Source organism: Natator depressus, chromosome 20, assembly GCF_965152275.1.
Source record: "Natator depressus isolate rNatDep1 chromosome 20, rNatDep2.hap1, whole genome shotgun sequence".
NCBI classification, from domain to species: Eukaryota; Metazoa; Chordata; order Testudines; family Cheloniidae; genus Natator; species Natator depressus.
Genome location: NC_134253.1, coordinates 25,016,882 through 25,039,622, shown reverse-complemented (window position 1 = coordinate 25,039,622; position 22,741 = coordinate 25,016,882). Strand labels below are relative to the sequence as shown.

The following is a 22,741-nucleotide window of genomic DNA, read 5'->3' as shown; positions in this document are numbered from 1 at the left end:
GCTCTACCAGATACTAAAAAACCTGCCAGCCCAAACTCACGCTGGAGTTACGCAATCAGGGAGAGCACCTCCTTCAGGCATTTAGAAATGGATCCGTTCACCCATTCATTCCCCCAACGGGAAACAAGTTTGGTGGCTCTCCGTCCAGTTCCTAGAGGGACAGGTATCCCCATCACAAAACCACCATTGCAATAGTCACTGATTGCCCTGTCTCGCTGTACGTCATGGTGAAGAGGTCAAGAATGTTGCAGCCTGAGGACCGAACTCCCTCTCCCCAGAGCACAGAACTAAGGGTAGGTCTACACTACAGACACCGCCGTGCCAGCAAAGCTCCATTGTACAGGCACAGCCCATACCGACAGAAGGAGTTTTCCTGTTGATGTAAGAACACCCCCCCACAAACAAAGGGCTTGTCGAGAGGCCATGCTGTAGAAGACACTACCTATGCTGACGGGTGGGGTTCTCCCCGAGAGGCAGTAGCTAGGTTGACAGGAGAATTCTCCCATTGATCGAGTGCTGTCTACATGGGGTGGTTTAACTGCATTGCTCAGGGATGTGGATTTTTCACACTGCTGCATGACGTAGTTATACTGACCTAATTTCCGAGTGTAGTTTAGACCAAAATTAACTACCCCCATTGACATAGCTGTGTCTAAACTGGGGGGTTTGTTTGCATAGCTATGTCGGTCAGGGGTGTGATTTTTCACACCCCTGATCGATGTGCCTCTGCTGATATAATTTTTCAGCGTATACCAAGCCTAGGGCCTCATCTACACTTAAAATTTAGATCAACCTAGCTGTCTCGCCCAGAGTGTGAAAAATTCACCCCCTGAGCGAGGTAATTGAGCCATCCCCGACGTTGATGTGAGTAGGTCAAAGGAATTCTTCTGTCAATCTAGCTACTGCCTCTCGGAGAGGTGGTTTAACTACGGAGATGGAGAAAACCCTTCAGTCGCTGTAGGAAGCTTCTACACCATGACACTTCAACGCAGTAGCTGTGCCGTGGTAGCGCCTGCAGTGTAGACCTAGCCTAAGGCTTGAGCTACAGCTAAAATGTAGGTCACCCCAGCCGCATCCTCCAGCAGTGTGAAAAATTGACACCCCTGCGAGACGCAGTAAAGCCAACCGAAGCCCTGGTACAGACACTGCGAGGTCGACAGAAGAATTCTGATTTAGCTGCCACTTCTCGAGGATGTTGATTTACTACAGTGATGGAAAAACCCCTTCCATGCTAGAGCAAGTGTCCGAACAACAGCTCTCCAGCAGCATACCTGCAGCGGCATACCTGCAGCACTTGAAGTGTAGACTTGGCCTAAGTGTCAGTGACGATGGGAAGCAAGCCCTGCCTTGGCACATGCTGCCCCCGTAATCAGGACTTGCTGTCCAGCCCATCTCATGCCAATCCGCTGCAGGTTTAAAAAGTGGCTCAATTTAACCATCCGGGCTACCAAGGACACTTCAGGGTGTGAACTGAATGTCTGTCCCACTAGGCTGTTCGGCTCAGACTTTGGGAGCCCACCCAAAGTCCTTGCACAGAAGGCCAAATGGAATGAACCGTGAGGCACAAAACTCAAAGGAGGTGGGGGCGGAAAGCGAAAGGAGAAGGCCCGGCGCATGCTAGGGCTCCACTTGCTGCTGCTGCTGGTGCCTGTACCGCGAGGAGAAGGTAGTCGGGGAGTGCAGCCTTCAAAGCGCTCTTGGATGCCGGGTGCTAAAAGCAGAGGTCTCCGGAGACAAGGCTTAGAAACAAAACGGAAGAAAGGAGAGAGTGAATCACAGCAAGCGGCGGACAGAAAAAAATAAATAAAAGGGACAAATGCTTCAGTAAGACGCTTTCCACCGGCTAGCGGGGCATGCTGCTCTTTTCTTTAATGGGGGTTCCAGGTGATGGATAGAGCGAGCTGGAGCATGTATCCCACAGCAGGTCTCAACCGGGCAGGGCAAACCTCCGAACAATCCAAAATGCATCCATGCTGTCTGCCCACCACCTTGCCAAAGTGCCTGTGACCAGTCCTGGAGGGACCCCTTTCTAGCTAGCCTCAAACAATCCACCTCCCCGTTCCTGGGCTGGAGGCAAGAAATGTGTTGATGATGAAGGGCTGGGACTGGACTCTGTGGGGGCTACTCCCAGACCATTCTGTGCTCTTCAGGGAACACAGCCAGCGAGAGACACGCCCAGGGCTGGAGGAGGCCGATGAGGAGCATGCTAGTGGCAGTTGTGTGGAGTGGCCCCATTTTGACTCCTGAAGGCGATCAGGTTCCAGTACCCCCCCATGCTGTCTTGGGCCCACCAGTGGATAACAGCCTGCGATTTGGGTACTACCATCACCGCCTCCCACCTCTCAGGTGGTTGCTAATCCTGGAGAAATTATGCAGCACCTCAAATGTTCACTCTGTGGCCAGGAGTCCTGAGCTGAAACTAGCTCTGGTTGTCAGCTCTATCAGCTCCGCACCAGGTAATCCCCTCTCTAATCCTTTTTTCACCAGTGGCTGCAGTTCTCCCTTTGAGCAGAGGCACTGTCCATCCTCCCAGAAATTCTCCCACATCACCCACAGGCCTTTGCCTCATAAATATCACAAATGAAATCCTCTGGGGGTAATAACTCCTCTCTCTGGAAGCTCCTGTCCAAGGATTGCTAAGCACTTTACATATATAACTGTGCTGTTCATACATCCCCAAAAGGCAGCCATAGAATTCCAGTCCATGCATCTTTTATTGTAGATTAAGAAAAATGGCAAAACAACGGAACAGAAATAAAGTCTTCATGAGGGAGAGAGTCCAGTGTGTGGGTCTCCTATCTGGAGCATCTGCCGTCAGCTCTGCCTCACAACATGGCAGAAACTTTAAGGTGTAGCACATATAAGCATAAGTCACATAGCTATAATTACAGGGAAATTTATGGATGGGAAAGTCTTCTAACTCTTTCTAGTGTAATCATTGGTTTCAGAGTAACAGCCGTGTTAGTCTGTATTCGCAAAAAGAAAAGGAGTACTTGTGGCACCTTAGAGACTAACCAATTTACTTGAGCATAAGCTTTCATGAGCTACAGCTCACTTCATCGGATGCATACTGTGGAAAGTATAGAAGATCTTTTTATACACACAAAGCATGAAAAAATGGGTGTTTACCACTACAAAAGGTTTTCTTACCAGCAGGAGAGTGGGGTGGGGGGAGAGAAAACCTTTTGTAGTGGTAAACACCCATTTTTTCATGCTTTGTGTGTATAAAAAGATCTTCTATACTTTCCACAGTATGCATCCGATGAAGTGAGCTGTAGCTCACGAAAGCTCATGCTCAAATAAATTGGTTAGTCTCTAAGGTGCCACAAGTACTCCTTTTCTTTTAGTGTAATCATTGGCTCCTGACTTCTGCAGCCAGAGTTTTTGTTCTGCTCTGTTATTTGGGGAGCAGAGACAGTTCCCAGTCCAGACCTTTTGCCTTTGTGGGGTTAAAGATTGGAGGAGATGCATGAGCTAAAAGTGCCACAGCTATTCATAAAGAAACAGGCAGAAAAGAACTGGCAATGGAGACCCCATCAAAGTGCAACCGTGTTGAAGGAGCTGTCACTTCCCTTCCATGAGCTGGTTTGGAGGTGGAAATTTCCAGTTCCCTTTCTCAGTTTTGACCCAGCCAGTACAAAAAAGAGTTGTAATAACTCGGCTGAATCCTTAGCAGTAACATTCATCGTGTGGTGGAGTTTTCCTTCCTAATATGCTTATCAGCCTCTGCTGAGAGCATGGTTAACTTCATGGCATAGGTGATGAGCAGACATGTATGAAACTCAGTAATCTGAATCCTTCAGGGCCTGCACCCTCCGTGTGTAAACAGACCCCAAACTCAAAGCAATTTAATCAAATCCACAGTTTTGGCCTTTACAGAGGAGCTGTGAGAAAATGCAAGTTTTGAATGTGATACACTGAGGTTAGTTTGAAACTAGACTCTGGGATGGAATAGGGCAGGATTGAGGGGTGGAGCTGTCTGAGTGGGGAGCCTGTGGCTGACATAGCAAGGGGCTGTGGATGAGGAATGGCGGGCATCAGCAGAGCTCTGCGTGTGGGGAGCCCAGTGCTGGAATAACAGAGGGAAGGAGCTGGTGGAGGCAATGAGATGGGATTGCTGCAGAGTGTGGGAGCAGGGCTAGCTGGAGTTGCCACAGATCAGCTTTTGAGGTGCAGGGCCCTAAGACTGGACGTTGCTCTGGGTATTGATGAATGGGATGGAGGTGCCTTGGCTGAGCAGTGCATGAAAGCTTGCATAGTGCCTGCCTCTACACCAAGGGGCTACAGACAGAGCTATGGCAGGGGCCCCGGGCCCCTGACTGGGAGCATGCTTTAACTCTGCCTTTATGGTTCATGTAGATGCAGCTGGACCAAAGCCACCAGCACAGGGATCTCCTCCTGCTTATCTTTCATTGTAACTTTGTTTAGGGGATGCTCACTGGGTGATTTAATTAAAGTAGTTAATTATTTTCTAGTCTGTTTAATTTTCTCCCTTTATTATTCTCAGACATGTCACATTTAGGATGCAGCATGTAAGCAGATGTGACTCTGGCATGCTGGGAATGTTGATAAATCCAGCTCACCTGGAGCTGGGCATGTATCAGCCCTGCTGTGAGGGCTTTGCTCCCTGTGGGTCCTAAGCTGGGCCGGTACTTGGATGGTGAAATCACTAAGAAAGCACAGGCATGCTGCTGGAAGTAGTGACTCAGCGGGAGGTGCTCTTCCCTTGGAGTCCCCAGTTTGCCAACTCCTAGGGGCACTAACCTCTGTGCCCTTCTTCTTCTTCTTACCTGCTAAAATCAGATGGAGCATGGGCGAGTGGTTTGTGCAGCGACAGAAAGTTAGGTTCTGTGCGACAGAATGAGGTCCCCTGGCTGCAGCAGAGTATTGGGGGTCAGGACTCCTGGGTTCTAATACAAGCTCTTCACCAATTCATTCTTTGGCCCAGGGCACTTCCCCTCGGTGTGCCTCAGTTTCCCAATCTGTAAAATGGAGATAATGGTTCTGACCCACCTTCCAGGGGACTTGTGAAACATAACTATCATAGAATATCAGGATTGGAAGGGACCTCAGGAGACCATCTAATCTAACCCCCTGCTCAAAGCCAATTTTTGCCCCAGATCCCTAAATGGCCCCCTCAAAGATTGAACTCACAAACCTGAGTTTAGCAGGGCAATGCTCAAACCACTGAGCTATCTCTCTCCCCCCCATTAATGTCTGTAAAGTGCTTTGAACTTGGATGGAAGGCTTTGGAGAATTGTTATTCATGTCTCATGTGGCAAGGAGCTGGGCCTGCTCCAGAAGGCAACCTCTAGAAACTGGCTGGTTCGGGGCACCACAGCAGTGGCTCAATGTATCTCCATCCCCTCCACAGTGCTGAGTCACCACCGTGCTCCCTGCCCCATTGACACAGCACCTGATAGGGGCCTATTGGCCAGCACTGACAAAAGGGCAACTGGTCAGTTGTGATTAATTTCCTGCTTTTTTGCAGCTCCTTCTCTGCTTAATGAACTCCCTGATGCAACATCCACAGCGAAGATGGGAGCAAAGGCAAGCCCCAAATTCAATCAGCCACAGATAGCTGACTGGGGGTTGGGGGGACCTCAAGATTCAGTTCTAAGCTTTCCCTCTGCTGCTGCTATCACAGACGTAATCCCACTCCCCAATTCCAAACACCCACTGTATGCTGAGGAGCTTTGTATCCTGTCTGTGCGGTTCACACCCCTAGTGTGCAAACTCTTGCACAATCCTGGGTCAATTTATGGTGGTTTCAGCCGAGTTTTGGGGTTCAGTTGAACTTGAAGTGAATCCTCTCCTCTTGGCTCTTACACCACGTTATCCAGCAACTGCCGGTTCCCCACCCTTAACCTGAAGCTGCCACCTTCATCTTAGCTGTAGCTGTGCAATCAGTGCCCCCAAAAGTCTCCATCTCAGGCACATCCATCAGCCCCAGTGCATCTTCCTGGCCCAGGCTACATGGGAGCATCCAGCTTGTTTTCTTCAAACCTCAACAACGTTAAATTGATCTGCTCCTTCCCAGTCTAAACATATTGACTAAAGAACTCCCCTAAACTAATCTGAGCTATGATACATGCAGGTGCTGGCACTCCTGCTCTGCCTCGCTAACTCCATTAGACGACTGACTAGTGACAAGCCCGACACATCCCAGCCCTAACATTTAATTTACTTTTTTTTTAGAGCAGTTATCAGTCTATTTGCAGACAGATTCTGGTCATTCCAGAGGCACTTTGTACCTTACCGCTCATTCTTGGTATTTGTAAAACACTGGGATTTGAACCCAGGACTTCCCACACAGACCTCTACCACTTGAGTAACTGCATTCACTGGTAGCAGTATTAGATTGTTAGGGACTATGTGGATCAGCCATTAGAGAGGGGACACAGCACATATACAGCTGTAACAGGCTGGCTTTTTTATAGTGCTTGTGTATAGATCACTTTTTGTGTAAGATGTGGATCCACCCCCATCTTCCCTCCTTTTCTCTATCCCTCTCCAGTCCCTCTTCTATCCCCCTAGACTTCCTATCCACCCTTCTCCCAGTGCTCCTCCTTTCTTCCTGCCTGCTTTTATCCAGTATGAATCACCAGGGATGAGAATAAGAAGTCATTCAGAGATGTAGTAAACCTTCCCACTCTATGAATGAGTGCATCATCTATCAAAGAGCATCATCACAGTGCATCTAAAGTCTGACTAAGTACTTAGCTGTCGTTCATCACTGGGCTGTCCAGGCACCTTACCGACACTCATGAGTTTATCCTTGCAACAACCCAGTCAGGTAGGGAAGTATTATCCCTATTTTCCTGGTGTGGGAAACTGAAACACAGAAATTTAGGTATTTAGGTATTTAGGATCCTAACTTCCATTGAAATCAATGGAAATTAGGAGCCTAAATTTCTTTGAGGATCTGGTCCTAAGTGATTTACCGAAGATCACACATGGCTAGGAATTGAATCCTGATCTCCTGAGGCCCAATCCAGCGCCTTTCCCACATGAGCATTCCCCTGTATTTATGATTTGACTGGAGAATGGACTCCTAGAGTAAACATCTGGGTTATACTTTATTGCATCAACCCCTCTCCCCCCACACATTAAAAGCAAACTCAAAAGCTAGTAAACGCCAGAATTAAAGGTTGTTGTGGTTGTTGGTTCATGATCATGTAAAGACTGTCATAATGCACATGCACAAGGGGTCTCATAGGGTTTCTGGCCTGTCCACCCAGCCCAGGAAGGACTAACACCACGCCCAAAGTCGTTTCAAGTCCTTTGTTCAGGGCAGAGTTTGTTCTTGAAACACAATAAAGCCGTTCAACATAAATTCCACATATAAACCTGGCCTTTCCCTGCCCTGCCCCAGTGTCTCCCGCAGGGTCCTTTCCCCTTGCATCTTTCTCCCCCTTGCACTACAGCCTCCCATAGGCACCAGCCTCCCTTCTGCAGATTTCCATTAGGTGAGCTTTTTCCTCCAGGACCCCCAGCCCTTTAGGGGGCAGAGCACCCTGTTCCAGCGTTGAAACAACCTTAATTCTGGAATTCCCTAACTCTTGAGTGTGCTTGAATTTGCAATCATGTTCTTTTCTTGTGGGTTTTTTTTTTATTTTTTATTTGTAATAAAGTATCACCTAAATGTTTTATATGTAAATCAGTTCTGGAGTCCTTTTACACTCCTAAAGACTGGAACTTCTGCAGCTGGTCCTGATGGAGATAATTGTGCTGAGCTAGACTTGTGTACTGGAGATGCTTAACAAGATTTAGGCATTAACTGTAAAGACAATGAAAAGAAACTTGACTCTAAAGCCCAGTCCTGCAGTGAGCCACCATTGATTCATATTAAGGACAGAGAGATTTGGGGCTTGCAGTCAATCCAGGATTCTTTTGGCTTCAAACCCTTACCTGGTGGCAGCCAATACACGCTGAGCCCAGATCTGAGCAGCTGGGATCCATTTCTGAACAACAGATGGAGCTGTAGGTCATCTTTCTGGGGCTGAGATTGAGTCACTGCTGCCCCCCACTCCAGTGATGCCTTTCCACAGGCCACTGTCTCAAGGGGCAGGATCTCCCTCCAAGCTGAATGCATCTGCAACAGGCTGATCTGGGTGGAAAATACCTCCTAGTGTGTTTCAGAGTCTCTCCTTCTCTCTCTCTCTCGGATTAGTTTCTTTCCACCACTCCTGCCCCCCAACTGAAGGGCTCAAGGGCCTGGACTGGAACTGGCCAAACAAGGGGTGTTTGGAAATGGCTTATATGATGAAGACACGTGACCCTCTAGGGCCTGGCTGAGACCCACCAAACTCATTACATACCATCAATGGGAACAACCACCATGCTCAGGATGTGTTTGTATGGCACCGTGGCCCCTGATCTGCACTCTGGGGACTACAGTGGTACAAATAAATGCAGAGCAGCAAAAGGCCATGCCATTCCCACTTGCCTGAGGCAATTCGTCTGCAGTAGTGAGATCCAGACACATTCCCCCTACAAAGAAGAATCAAATCCACATGGTAAACAGACCCACTGGAAGACAGAATCCCTTTATCTCCCTCAGAAAGGCTCCAGTTTGGATGTTTACTGCTCCCAATAGAATTAGGTCAAGTTGGACGCAAAATGGAGGCAGCAGGAGGATTTTAAATGCAGATGTTAGAGAAGGTAGACATGGACGCAAAGAGGGGAAGGAGAGGGATGACGGGGGAAACACCAAGAGAATGGATGGGAGACATCAGCTACTGGAATTATAAACCACGTTACTGGATTTCTGTGACCTGAAAAGCCTGGGAGGGTCTTGGAGGAACCTGAAGAGCCCCTCACATTCTCCAGTCCTCCCTCTTGAGTCGCTCACGGCAGCACGGCGCCTCCTAGTACCACACTGGGGTGTTGGGCCAGCACTGACTCGTTTGGGGGAGCACCCCCTACTGAGTCACTCACACCTCTCCCTGCAGCTCATGCGCCAAGGTGCCACACTGGAGCATTGGCGCTCAGATATTGTGGTGAGGAGCAGAGCATGGAAACCGGTATAGAATAGCATGGCATCAGGGTCAGCTTTGATTCAGAGGGGAGAGCACCCTCTGCTGAGTCACACTGCTTTCTGCAACGCCCCAAGTGTACCTTGAGGGTCTCCCAGACAAATTCTGACTCGGGGTGATTAAATAGTTGTGTTGGTCCCAGGATATTTGAGAGACAAGGTGGCTGAGGGAATATCATTTATTGGATCGACTTCTGTTGGTGAGAGAGACAAACTTTCGAGCTACACAGAGCTCTTCTTGTCTCTCTCACCAACATAAATTGGTCCAATAAACGATATTCCCTCACCCACCTTGTCTCTCATGGTTATTATCGCTTTCCTATTTTTTTGCAGCTGTCTCTGGCTCCTTCCCCGCAAGTCTAGGAGGCAGATTGCTGGCAGTATAATGATGCAGCATACATCTGGATGTAATTGCTTACCTACCTTTGCAATGATTATTTCTGTGGGATGTTCTAGGGTGCAGACACCTACATAATCTGTAAACCTGGCTATGAATTCATGAATCTGTTATTTCTAAGCTGAGAGGGGCTGAAGATTGTGCAAGAGTAGTAGGGAGTCTGGACTGAGTGAGAATGTCAGGTCCTATTCCTGCAAACACTTAAGCATCTGAGTAACTTTATGCAGCCATTGAAATCAACAGCAGTATTCATATGCCTTAGTGAGTATTTCTCTTTAAATAAATCTGATCTTCTAATTATTGGAAATTTAAATATGGGATAAAAGGTGATTTTTTTTTAAAAAAATGCTCTTTTTTGTTTCTTTATAATGTGTTTAAAAGGCCACAATTTTTTTTTCTAATTTCTTTTTCCTGCCTGTTTTATATCTCAGAACTTTGGGTCTTTTCTACCCCAAGCCCTATGGCTAACTGGAGAGCTACTAGGGTTATGAGCTCAAAGAACAACACGTGAGTGAAACACATTGAGAGAGAAGTGATTTTTATTATTATTCTATTTTTGTTAATTCCCATTTAAGTCAAACACTTGTGCATGGCCTACTGGGTAGAGTACCGGATGTGGCCACAACTGCCTCTACCACTCACCTGTGCATGATCCTTTGCAAGTCACTTCCCTCCTTGGTCTGTCTTGCCAATTTAGTCTGTAAACTCTTCAGTAGAGCTACTGTGTCTCTCTACGTATTCTACAGCACCTTGCACAAGGGGCCCTGATCTCCGAAGAATCTAACGTGGGTTAAACAAAAGGTTAACATGTTTTAAAATGGCACGGCCCAAATCACCCCCAAAGCAACCAGCACTCTGTAAGAGAGCTCATCAATATTAGAACTCCCCCTACCAGCTCTGAGCCCAGGCCCTTCCAAAGAGATGCCGTGAGACACATACAACAAAGCATCATGGCCAGATTATTGAAAAGTGGCCACCGATTTGGGACGCTTCCATTTTTTGGATGCCTTGGGTCTGATTTTTGTGTATTCAAAGCAGCTGCAGCAGGAATGGTGGGCCGTCAGCAGCTCTGAAGAATGGGCCCCTACAGGGATGGGGGTTTCAAAAGCCCCACAAGTGGCATATGTTATTGGGCTCAGTGCAGGAGTAACTGGGTGGAATTCTGTTCCCTGTGAAATACAGGAGATCAGACTAGATGATCTAATATCCCTCCTGGCCTTAAAAGCTCAGGGTATGTCTACACTTTGAGTGGGGTGTGTGATTCCTTGCTCCAGGAAACTTATTCACACTAGCTCTGCTCGAGTTAAAGTAGAGCAGTGCTGCAGCGGCGCTTGCAGACAGAGGGACTAGCTCTCCGATGTATAGGTCTCTGGCCTCTGATGTGCATGTGCTCAGGGAGGCTGGCCCTACCCACCGTTTGTACTGCGTCAGCTGCTCTCTATTTTCAGTGTGCTAGCTGAAGGCCTTGTTGTGCTGTACATACATCTAGGGAAAAGATGGTCCTTGCCCCAAAGAGCTTCCAATCCAGGTATAAAATGGGAGACAACAGGTGGGTAAAACAAACAGAAAACCGGAGGCCAAGCTAATAGTGAGGCAATTATGATGAACATATAGCAGGAGCAGATCACAGCCTTATGGCAAGAGTAGCATGCCCCTTAACATGCAGCACGTAATCTCTTTGGGCCAGGGATGGTCCTGTTCTTAAATGTGAGTGCAGCTCCCTGGTTCTGGCCACTAGGCACTACTGCAATACAAGTGATATTAATAATTTAGCAGGGACTTTCTTTTGCAAAGCATAAGACAAACCCACATCAATCCTTCCAAGAGGTCGGTCAGTGTCATCATCTCCCTTTTACAGATGGGGAAGTGACCTACCCAAGGTCATGCAGGGAGGCAGATTAGAGCTCTGGTCTCTCTTCGAGTGTGTCCTGTGACCCCATTAGGGATTGCAATCACAGAGACTTCCCCCATGCCACCTCTTGGGCCTCTGATCTTGGTGTCAGCCAGACTCTGCTGGAGCTGAAAAGAAACAGCTCCTGATGCTCTGAATCCTAAAGCAGGGGGGTTTCCCCAGATGCAACACTGTTCATTCACTACCCAGGAGAAAAACCCTTCGGTGTGGTGGTTTGTTTTGTTCAGCACAGTCCCTCTCACTGATGATTTTAAAAAAGGCAGGAAAAGGCTGCCAGAGTCAACTCATTCTGTGTAACCAGAAGCAGCCTGAGGGGTTTCAGCAGCTGTAGTTTAATTACCGTTTTTTTTCGGTTAGCATAAATAATTTAAATTGGGTTCCTGTCATGAATTGTTTTATGTACTTAATAACCACACGGCCAAGCAAGGACAACAACTCAATAGAGGGGAACCAGGAAGGAAATCACATACTGTGCAGACAGTAGGCTGGAAAAGAAAAATAGCAAATTCCCTCCCCTCCCCTTTTTCCCCAGAGAAAAAAGAATAGATGGTGTCAATCTTTTTATTGAGAGGTGTAATAAAGATGGGACTTACCTGGGAGAGGCAGAGCAGAGAGATGGTTTAACAGACTGATCGCCCAGAGAACTACATCCTTGTGTGGAGTCCAGTCCAAGACAGAGAGGGCTCTGTGGCCACATGCAAAGTGACTGGGGAGAGAGGAGCTGAGTACAGGCTTCCTCCCCCCTCCCCCAATTTAAAGCAGTGCTTTCCCCCCACCCCTTCTTGTTAGTACAGAACTGATGACAAGGCAAAGCAAGCTGATTAATTTCTCCTCCCTATCTCCGATCCCCTCCCTCTTACTCTTCCCTCATCATCAGGGAAATCTACCCCCCCCTTCTCCCAGCGGCTGGGACTGTCAGCTGGCACTGGTTGTCTTCCAAGCTGGCTGTTCCGGAGTGGGGGGAAAGCACCATGCCCTGAGCTTGGCTGGGATCCATACTTTACCCATCTACCCTCCCTCTTTTCCCCCACCTCATCCAACGTCCTCTGGCTGCAGGCGTTCTGGGAGATGAATTATTTTTCTTCAGATGAAGAGATGGGATGCCGGGCACAGCTGGCTGCATTAACCCTTTGCTGGCTGCAGGCAGCTCTTGTTCTTTCCTGAGGATCCGATGAGATACAGGTGAGTAGCACATACCGGATATCAGGGTGGGAGGAGAGGAGTCTCTGGGGATGACAATAGCCATCTCTCTCTTAGATTTGTGTCCCCTTTGCATGCTGCCAAACCCACTTTCACAGATACAAATATGAGACAGGGCAATAAAGCCACAAAATTTGGGTCCAGACACCAGACTCCCTCAAAGCTGGTGGCATTCACGGTTGTTTGGCATTGGGGCATTAGTTCAGCCTTTTATAAAGGTAGGGGCCACTTGTGAAAATTCATCACTGGGGCTCAAATTTCAAGCACCCCCCACCCCGCAAAGTTCTCAAGGTGGTGGTTCATGCTCATCCTAGAGTATAAGCGATTGAAAGGAAGGAGCAGCAAGATGTGATCAAGTCAATTTCAACTCCTTTGTTTGGTGGTCTTAACCAGAACCCCAGTGCCCTCCTTCCACATTGAAGTCAGTGTCTATCTCACCACTCCTTTTAACTCCTTCACTTGAGCTTTGTCAACGCTCCCAATTCAGAGTTCTGAGAGTCTGACCCAGAGCTAGAATCTATCTGTCTAGGATATTTCTAGGTGCCTGAGATGTAGCACCCAAGCTCTGGGTCCATGGGACATCTCTCTCATCTCTGGTTTTCAGGAGCATTGTTTTTGATCCCCTGAGCCTTTGCTCTGTTTGGGGGTGGGGGAGGGGGGATTGAGGGAGTGAGAGAAAGAGTGCGCTGTTACAAAAAGAGAGGCAGATGGGAGTTGGAGTTGCTGAGGTGATGATAAGAACTCTGCAAACCCTTTCCTCTCCATTATATTTCATACGTTCACCTCTTCCCCTCTCCGTTTCCTTTCCTGGCCTTTCTCCCCTCAGTTAAAAAGTAATTTGGAGTTTCATCATCTTCTCTGCCCAAAATCTACCGGGGATTGTTCCCTGCCTGCTTTTGTCCTTCTCTGTATAACCCCTAAAAAGACTGAACGAGAGAGAGGGAGAGATTGATTCCGGAGACAACAGTATTATTTTTGTCTCCTCCTCCTCGTCTGCTCCACAGAACAGATGCTTCCGGCAGGCATGAAGTGTACAGTCTCAAACTGCCTCTTTCAGTCCCTTTCTGCTTTTCAAGCGGTACCCTGGCTAGCATGACCGGAGCTATTGAGATCTCCAGAGCAGAGCTAAAGGCGAGGGAGCTGTCAGCTCAGAAGGGTCAAAAGGGTCAGCTCAGAGCCTCCAGCTTAGCACTTCTCAGCCATTGCTCAGCCTGTATGGCTTGGAGATGAGTTGATGTCTGCTGTCTAGCCTTTTGGGAGGCTGCAGCTGGAAGTGTCTTGAGCTGGACTAAGAACAGACATTGCTGGAGATGCAGAGGGACTTTGTAGGGAAGGGCTGGGTGATTCAGTTCAGTGAGCACTGGAGCAGTTTTCTTGCAGGCCAAAATCAGCTTGGGTCAGCGGTGGCCAAAAGTTGTCCCCATGTGACAGCTGTGTAATGGCTTAAGCATGGAATGAGTCAGATGGGGCTCAGCCCAGCTTCTGGTAGGACGAGGTCCCCATCACAAAGTCACCACCATGCCTGGTCTTCTTTTAGCCATGTGGCAGCTGTTTGGAGGCCCCTGTGTGAAAGAAGTTGGTGGATTCTCAGTGCAGTTCCCAGCCTGGCAAGGGTTCTGCTTTGCAAAGTGGCTGTGACAATGAGCCCTTGTTGGCTGTCTCCACAGACAGGCCAAGGACAGAGCGAGCCAGGAGACCGTCCCTAGAGGAGGCCTCTCCATGGCAAGGTGAGGCATACTAGGGTGTGTGGGAAGGGGTGGAGAGTGCTGCCCTGACTGTACCTTTATGGAAGATTCAGTTTCTGGGTCTGTCAAGCCAGCCCTTGGTAAGAGTCTTCAGATTCCACTGGTCTGGGCAAAAGGATTCTGCAAAGGGGGATCATTCCCCCTACGGAGATTAACTGGAAACCATTCAGTGCTGGTTTCTAATGATCGGAGAATGAGCCCTTCTGTCCTCCACACCTCACTCCCGTCACAGCCGGCTGTCTGTGCTATGCAGGGAAACGCCGATTTACCGTCTTGTGCCTCCATTTCTCCACTGGTGAAGTATAATACTACTGAGATTAGAAGCCCTTTGGGGGCAGAGGCTGACTCTTTGTTCTGTGTCTGTACAGCACCGAGCCCAACGGGGGCCTGGACCATGGCTGGGGCTCCTAGGTGCTACTGTAATATACCTAATAAATACTGTACGGTGCCCAATATGATGGAGTCCTGGTCTGTTACTGGGGCTCCTAGGCGGTACTGTAATGCACCTAATAAATAATGTACAGCAGCTAGCACAATGAGGTCCTGGGCCATGACTGGGGCTCCCGAGCACTACCGTGATACACCTAATAAATAATAATAATGTATTTCTTACAACAGTCCCTATATCCGACTGTTACTAATACTTACCTCAGTGGTGCTGTGCAGTGTAGAGTCCACCAGGTGCTTTGAGATCCTCCTGTGACAAGTGCTACAGCTGTGTAAAGCATTACAACTATCATTTGGTCATTATTATTAAGATTATTGATAGGTTTTTAGGGAGCACATGACCTGGGGAAAACCCCACCAGGAAGTGTGCTGCATAGGGAAACAGCTTGTGCTGTAGCTGCTGGGAGACGCTCGCATGGCAGATCCATCTGTAGAGATGCAAAAACATTCTGTTTCCGGCAGAGAGCTGGATCTGGGTGACAGACAGGTGGGCAGTGAGAAGAAAATCCTTCAGGTGTGAAATCTCTGCCTGTTCTTGTTATCTATCATGCATCAGGGAAGACAATGTAGTTTAATGGTTAAAAGCAGACAGTCAGGTCTGAGTATGAGCTGTGGGGGTGAGGAAAGTATCTGAGAGACCTGGGTTCTATTCCTAGCTTTGGAAGGAATTATTGTAAGGTGGCTAGCGCAGATGATGGGGGCTCAGGACTTCTGTTTCTGTGAGGGAGAGAGAGAGTGTGGTCTAGTGGTTAAAGCAGCAGAATTAGGTTTTGAGACTCCTGGGTCTAGTGGTTAGAACCAGGATGTACTATATTGATTGGCACTACAGAAAATCCATATATTGATAGATATTAAGGGAGTCAGGACTCCTGGGTTTTATTCCTGGCACTTGCCCTGCAAGTGGTAACTCTTTGCACTCTTTCAGGATGGGAGCAGGATTCTAGGGGCCACGGCCTGTGTCAGGAGAAACAGTAATGATCACTGCTTTTGGCTGTAGGTTTCTTGGCATGTGGCCTCTTCTGGCTGAATCCCTGCAAACACTCCTCCCTCCGTTTCTGATCTGTGTGGGGCTCCTCTGCTCACACTTCAGATGCTAAACTGGGTCAGGCTGAATCAGCACCTGGCTAGTCAGCTAAGGAAAATCCAGGTGTCCTGCGAAGTGGGGTTGATGATTCATTATTAGGGGGCATCCTTCCACTTAAGGCAGTACTAAATCAGCTTGGTGCTAGCAGGCACTGAACTGCAAGAAAAGTCACATACAGACCTGGGGCCTGGCCATTTGTGCTCCTTAAAGGTCCCCTGGTAGTCTGCTCAAGAAATGGGAGGTTAGCGCTGATGCCTTGAGCAAATCCCAGTTTAGGTAATTGCTGTTTACTGTTAAACAACTGGTGTGACCCCTGGTGGGTGAAATGACCTCTACGCAGATCCTGTACTCTGTACTTTGGGATGAAAGATGCTAGACAGCTTTAAGCCATGAGAGGGTGACACACTTTAACTCTTTTTCTGCTGGTTCATCTTTCAGCATCTTCAGTGGTAGTGGTGTGAAGTGCCATCAGAAGAAGCCTGGGCAAAGGGGCTGGCTTGTTTGCACTGTGAATTTTAAGGAACTCTTGGCCTAGCATGGTCCACGTGACATATGCCAGTGGCTGCTCTATGATAACGGAGCTTCTTCAGTGCTAGCGGCTCCCTCAACTCCTCAGTGATGACACAGCCAACGTGGGGTGGGATTTTGGCCCCCACATGCTGGCTAGGTACATGGGACCAGGCATCTGAAGGGGATATTTGTGCTCTTATGTATCCAGCAGAGCTGGGCAAATTTGAATGGGTTAAGAGTACAGTCTTTATTTCCCCTCACCTTGTTGACTGCATACGAGGAGACTAAGGTTGGCTACCACGATTTGGGTCATCAGAGAATGAAATGTCAGCATGAGAGCACCTTATGTGGTGGTTACGGTACCACGCACAGCAGCCCAACCATCCCCTTTGCTGAGTCTCCACAGGCATTCGCTGTGCGCTTGTGTGTGTTTTAATCATGGAGACATTAACCTAATGGCTTCGGTGGGAAGTCACTGGCCCATTGCAGCAGAAAATTGTTAATGAGCGATGGGAATTGCTCACCCAGCTCTGCCCACGGCTATTCCATTCTCGCCACGGGTCCTGGGCAGTGATCACAAAGCCTTGGCAACAGCAGCAGTGTGAGAGGAGCTGGGGGGATGGCTAATGCTTTGCTGCTGCTATCCTATAGGCTAGGGCTGCCTAGCCCTTAGGTCTTTCTACTTAACTCTTTCTGCCCAAACAACTAAACCTCACAGCCTCGCTCCCCTGGGAGATAGGTATTAGCCCCATTGTATTAGGATTAGAGCTGAGCGAAAATTTCCAGATGAATAGTTTATTTGATGAAAAATGCCATTTTGGTCAACCTGAAATGATTGGAGAATTTGACACAAGGAGTTTTGGCCATTCACAAAATGGGCAGAGGAGGGGAGAAAGGGGAGGTGGAGAGGTAGGGCTACTGCTGTAACCCCCTTTTCCTTCTCCCCCCCCACCTCCCCCCGCAAGCCCTTTAGCTCAGTGGCTCAGGCCCTCACCTGGGACATAAGCAACTCAGGTCGGAATCCCCACTCTAGAAAAAGGCCCAACATGGACTTTCTTGATTCACTGAAAATTCTCCCCCAAACCACCCTCAGATTTACGTCAACCTGAGCTAATTTTTTTTTTTCAAATTTTTGGAACTGCCACCAACCCAAAAAATCAGCTGTTTTCCCTACTCTTTATGTTTGCAGCTCCGTTGCTGTGCACAGCACTGTACAGACATCGAGGAATCATAGAATCACAGAATATCAGGGTTGGAAGGGACCTCAGGAGGTATCTAGTCAAACCCCCTGCTCAAAGCAGGACCAACCCCAACTAAATCATCCCAGCCAGGGCTTTGTCAAGCCGGGCCTTAAAAACCTCTAAGGATGGAGATTCCACCACCTCCCTAGGGAAACCGTTCCAGTGCTTCACCACCCTCCTTGTGAAATAGTGTTTCTAATATCCATCCTAGACCTCCCCTACTGCAATTTGAGACCATTGCTCCTCGTTCTGTCATCTGCCACCACTGAGAACAGCTGAGCTTCATCCTCTTTGGAACCCCCCCTTCAGGTAGGTGAAGGCTGCTATCAAATTCCCGTTCATTCTTCTCTTCTGCAGACTAAACAAGCCCAGTTTCCTCAGCCTCTCCTCGTAAGTCATGTAAGTCCCAGCCCCCTGATCCTGTTCGTTGCCCTCCGCTGGACTCTCTCCAATTTGTCCACAGCCTTTCTGTAGTGGGGGGCCCAAAACTGAACGCAATACTCCAGATATGGCCTCCCCAGTGCCAAATAGAGGAGAATAATCACTTCCCTCAATCTGCTGGCAATGCTCCTACTAATGCAGCCCAATATGCCGTTAGCCTTCTTGGCAACAAGGGCACACTGCTGATTCATATCCAGCTTCTTATCCCCTGTAATCCCCAGGTCCTTTCCTGCAGAACTGCTGCTCAGCCAGTTGGTCCCCAGCCTGTAGCAGTGCATGGGATTCTTCTGTCCTAGGTGCAGGACTCTGCACTTGTCCTTGTTGAACCTCATCAGATTTCTTTTGGTCCAATCCTCCAATTTGTCTAGGTCACTCTGGACCCTATCCCTACCCTCCCGCATATCTACCTCTCCCCCCAGCTTAGTGTCATCTGTGAACTTGCTGGGGGTGCAATCCATCCCATCATCCAGATCATTAATAAAGATGTTGAACAAAACCGGCCCCAGGACTGACCCCTGGGGTTCTCTGCTTGATGCCAGCTGCCAACTAGACATCAAGCCATTGATCACTACCCGTTGAGCCCGACAAGCTAGTCAGTTTTCTATCCACTTTATAGTCCAGTCATCCAATCCATACTTTTTTAACTTGCTCGCAAGAATTCTGTGGGAGACTGTCCCTGCTAGGAAGAGCTTACAGACTAAAGCTGTGATTTTCAAAGGTGCCCAAATCCCACTGAAATTTGACTCCCTCAGATCAGACTCCTTTGAAAATCTCAGACTGAATTTTAGGGAGGGGTAATCTGAGGCACGAGAGGTGACGTGACTAGTTGGAAGTCTCGCAAGCTGTCTGTTCTCACCAATAGACCACAGTCCCTTCCCAGAACAAAGACTAGAACCAGAGAGGTGGAGATCTCAATCCAGTATCCCCAACTCAGTGGGTTCTTGCCCATCCCTGATACCTCTGGTCCTACCTCTCAGCCATCTATTAAATCTATTTGCTGTAAATTTGCAAACAGATCGGCATCCTCCCCACCTTACTCCTGTGTAAATATACCCCTCCCCCATGCTTTCTGCTAAGGTTTTTTTTTAACGATAGACACACATGTGCCACGGAAGCCGTGGCAGGTTTGTTTTGTGTACATGCCAGGCGCTCATGCCTTCTGCTGCAGCTGGGGCTCCAGAGAGCAATGTTTGCTGAGTTCTCATCAAAGCTCACTCTGTCTCTCTTACCTCTTCTCTGCAGCCTGGCAGCAGCAGCTGTCCTGTTCTGCCTGTTTCTGGGCTGTGATAGGTGCCACCCCGACCATTCCCTGTCCCAGTTTGTACTGAGACAGGGAAGCTGGCCTCAGGTCAAGGGGACAGGCTGGCTCAGGGCTGAGGAATGGCACCCAGGGCCTTTCCCCTCTAGGGGTGACAGCTTCATTGTGGTCCCAGGTTGGTAGGACTGAGGGTGGGAATCAGTGATGGGCTAAGCGGCCTTTTACTTCTAGGGCACCATTTCCAATTCAGCCTTAGGTTCATAGTGATCAAATATCTGCCCCACTCATGCTGGCTGAGTGTGTTTGCACCAGTGCACTCTGGAGACTAGTGGCTCTGCTAGGGTTGCCAACTTTCTACTCGCACAAAACTGAATACCCATGCCCTGCCCCTCCTCTGAGGCCTCGCCAATGTCCCACCCCTTTTTAAGCCCCCGCCCCCGCTCACTCCATCCCCCCCTCCCTCTGTCGCTTGCTCTCCCCACCCTCACTCACTCACTCATTTTCACCGGGCTGGTTCAGGGTGCTGGGGTGCTGGAGGGAGTGAGGGCTCTGGCTGGGTGTGCAGGTTCCGTGGTGGGGCCAGAAATGAGGGGTTCAGGTTGTGGGACGGGTTCCGGGCTGGGGCAGGAGGTTGGGGCATGGGTGGGGGGAAAGGGCTCCAGCTGGGTTTGTGGGCTCTGAGGTGGGGCTGGGGATGAGGGGTTTGGGGTGCAGGAGGGTGCTCCAAGCTGGGACTGAGGGGTTCAGAGGACGGGAGGGGGATCAGGGCTGGGGCAGGGGGTTGGGGCCCAGGAAGGGGCCAGGGGTGCAGGCTCCAGGCGGCGCTTACCTCAAGCAGCTCCTGGAAGCAACAGCATGTCCCCGCTCCGGCTCTCTTACACAGAGGCGCAGCCAGGCAGCTCTGCACGCTGCCCTGTCCGCAGGCGCTGCCCCTGCACTCCTTTTGGCCACGGTTCCCAGCCACTGGGAGCTGTGGTGGTGGTGCTTGGGGCGGGGGCAGCGTGCGGAGCCCCCTGGCTACTTCTACGCATAGGAGCTGGAGGGGGGACATGCCGGCCGCTTCCCAGGAGCCGCGCGGTGCGGAGGCTAGCAGGGAGCCTGCCAGCCCTGCTGCGTGGCACTGCCAACTGGACAGTCAGCAGTGCTGACCAGAGCTGCCAGGATCCCTTTTCGACCGGGTGTTCTGGTCGAAAACCCGACACACCTGGTCACCCTAGCTCGGCAGGCAAGAGTTATTCAGAGAAACACATGAGGTGATTCACTGGAGTGTCCTACTAGAGCTCTGTGGAAGGAGGTGCAGTGCAGTCAGTGACACAGGCATGTTAGAGGAGATGCCCTGATGCCAGTCCTAACCCATGCACTGAGAGAAACACTGTTAACTTCCCCAGTTACTAAGAGCGTATCAGCTGTGTGGTGTCTGGACAGAATCCCTTTCCATGCCGCTAACTGGTGACAAACTCAACTAACAATTGTATTGGAGACTGGGCCATAAAGAAGTGGCAAACCCCAGCAGCCACCAATCTGCACTGAGTCAGGGCCTGAACTCCTTGCTGGGTGACAGGCTGAGCCTCAAGATATGTCTACGCCCCGGCAAAAGTGTGCTTGCAGCACGGGTAGACATGCCCGTTCTAGCTGGTGTGGGGAATGGTGGTAGTGGGGACATAGTGGTGGAAGCTTCAGTGCAGGCTCCTGCCCCACTGCAAGCCTACCATGGACCCTGGCTATGTACCTGGATTGCTGGCCCATGCCGGGGTCCATGCTGCTCTTCACTGCTCTTGTTACCTACGCCAGCTAGACTGAAGCTAGCATGGGCAGCCCTACCTGCTTTGCAATCACTCCTCCATTTGCAGTGTAGATGTACCTTCAGCCTCTTTTTGTGCAAACTCACTTGGTCTCAGCTCATCTCTGCAGGAAGAGGAGGGCTAGTTTAGCCGAAATAGACAAGAAACTTTGTTGCAGAGAAATAGAGGAGAAGTGATGACAGGTTCCCATCTTGTTTGGAGTTTCCTGTGTGAAGGAGCCCCTGCCCCCCACATGCCTGAGGAGCTCACTCTGCTATAGCAGTACAGCTGCAGGGCCACTGAAGTCCTTCGGCATAGACACTACAGTGAGACAGGTGGGCTTCTCCACCTCCCCGAGAGGTGGTATCTCAGTTGACAGGAGAATTCTTCCGTCAGCATGGTGCTGTCTACACTGGGACTTAGGTTGGCTTAACTGTATCTCTAGGGATGTGGATTTTTCACACCCCTGAATGACGTATCTGGGTCGATCTAATTTTCTAGTGTAAACCAGCCCTCAGCTAATGTTTGTACAGCACTTTGAAGACTAAAAGCACCCTGTGCTAAGTATTACCAGGGAGAGAGAGCATGGTCTTGTGATCATTCAGAATCTAAATCCTCCCCGTGTCATCAGATGTCACTTAGGGCATGAACAAGGCTCTGCCAGGCCTGCCTATCATGTTGTTTGCCAGAATGGCTGCAGCGTTGTGTTTCTATAACTCAACTTTTTCACGAGGATGAGTTGTTGGCCTATTATTCAACCCCCCATCTGGAGAGCCAGTGGGCAGCTTTTCCTCTGGTTCCTAACTTTTGACCTGCCTGACTTGGGTGGCTATCCCAGGAGCTGAAACTCCCACCAGCACTGGAACACCACATCACGATTCAGGGAAAGCTCGTGTTGATTCTTATTTATATTGAAGTAGCATCAACATAAATCAATCAAGAGGCTTCAGCCAGGTCAGAGTCTCATTGGACTAAGTACAGTAGGAACATGTAGTGTATGACAGTCTCTACCCCAGAGAGCTTTCAGGCTTTAAGGGTGAGTTTTATGAGTGGGAAACAGGATTCCTGGCTTCTGTGCTAGCTCTGCCACTGACTTGTTGTGTGACCTTGGGAAGTCGCTTCCTCTCTCTCTGCCTCAGCTTTTCCATCTGGAAAATGGAGATAATACCGTAATGAACTGATGCGTGCATGTGTGAGAGAGTGAGACCACTGCCTCTACAGGACGGAATTGGTGCATTATAGGCCCTACACAGCTAATGGTGATCCCTTTCACTTGTACTGACTGCGGTTAGATTGTAGGTGCTGCAGGCTGCTTTTGAAAACGTGGGCCTTTGCCCCTCTAATTAGGGCTGGTTAGAAAACAGAGGAGGAAAAGTTCATGCTAAACCTTTTGAATTTTCGCCTTTGCTTTTTTGTGGATATTTGAAATTTTGGAATTCAGGAAACTTTGCCCAGCTCTGCTGGTAATCGCTTCTCTCAAGTCCCACAGCAAATTGCAGTAAGTGAGTCCAACTGTTAGGGAAATGCCTTTTCTTTCTGCAAGCCGGCAGTTTTAACCAGGCCACATGCTCCATATGATGATGCTTAATTGTTTCATGCATTTATAAATGCAAGATCTCATGTGTTTAGGTCAGGCTTGACTAATGACCAAGCTAGGCCTGCCCTGAACTCAAGTAGATGCAAGCTAA

The 22,741-nt window shown here is 49.2% G+C and overlaps 1 long non-coding RNA gene across 1 annotated transcript; it reads right to left on the bottom strand.

Annotated features, from left to right (window-relative positions):
• Positions 1-1,196: 1,196 nt before the first annotated feature.
• On the bottom strand, positions 1,197-12,076 carry LOC141975095 (uncharacterized). Its single transcript, XR_012635853.1, has 4 exons — positions 11,940-12,076; positions 10,077-10,214; positions 4,791-4,982; positions 1,197-1,739 (listed from the first exon to the last, which is right to left on the bottom strand). It is a non-coding gene; the product is annotated as an uncharacterized LOC141975095 (long non-coding RNA).
• Between the last annotated feature and the right edge of the window lie 10,665 nt (positions 12,077-22,741).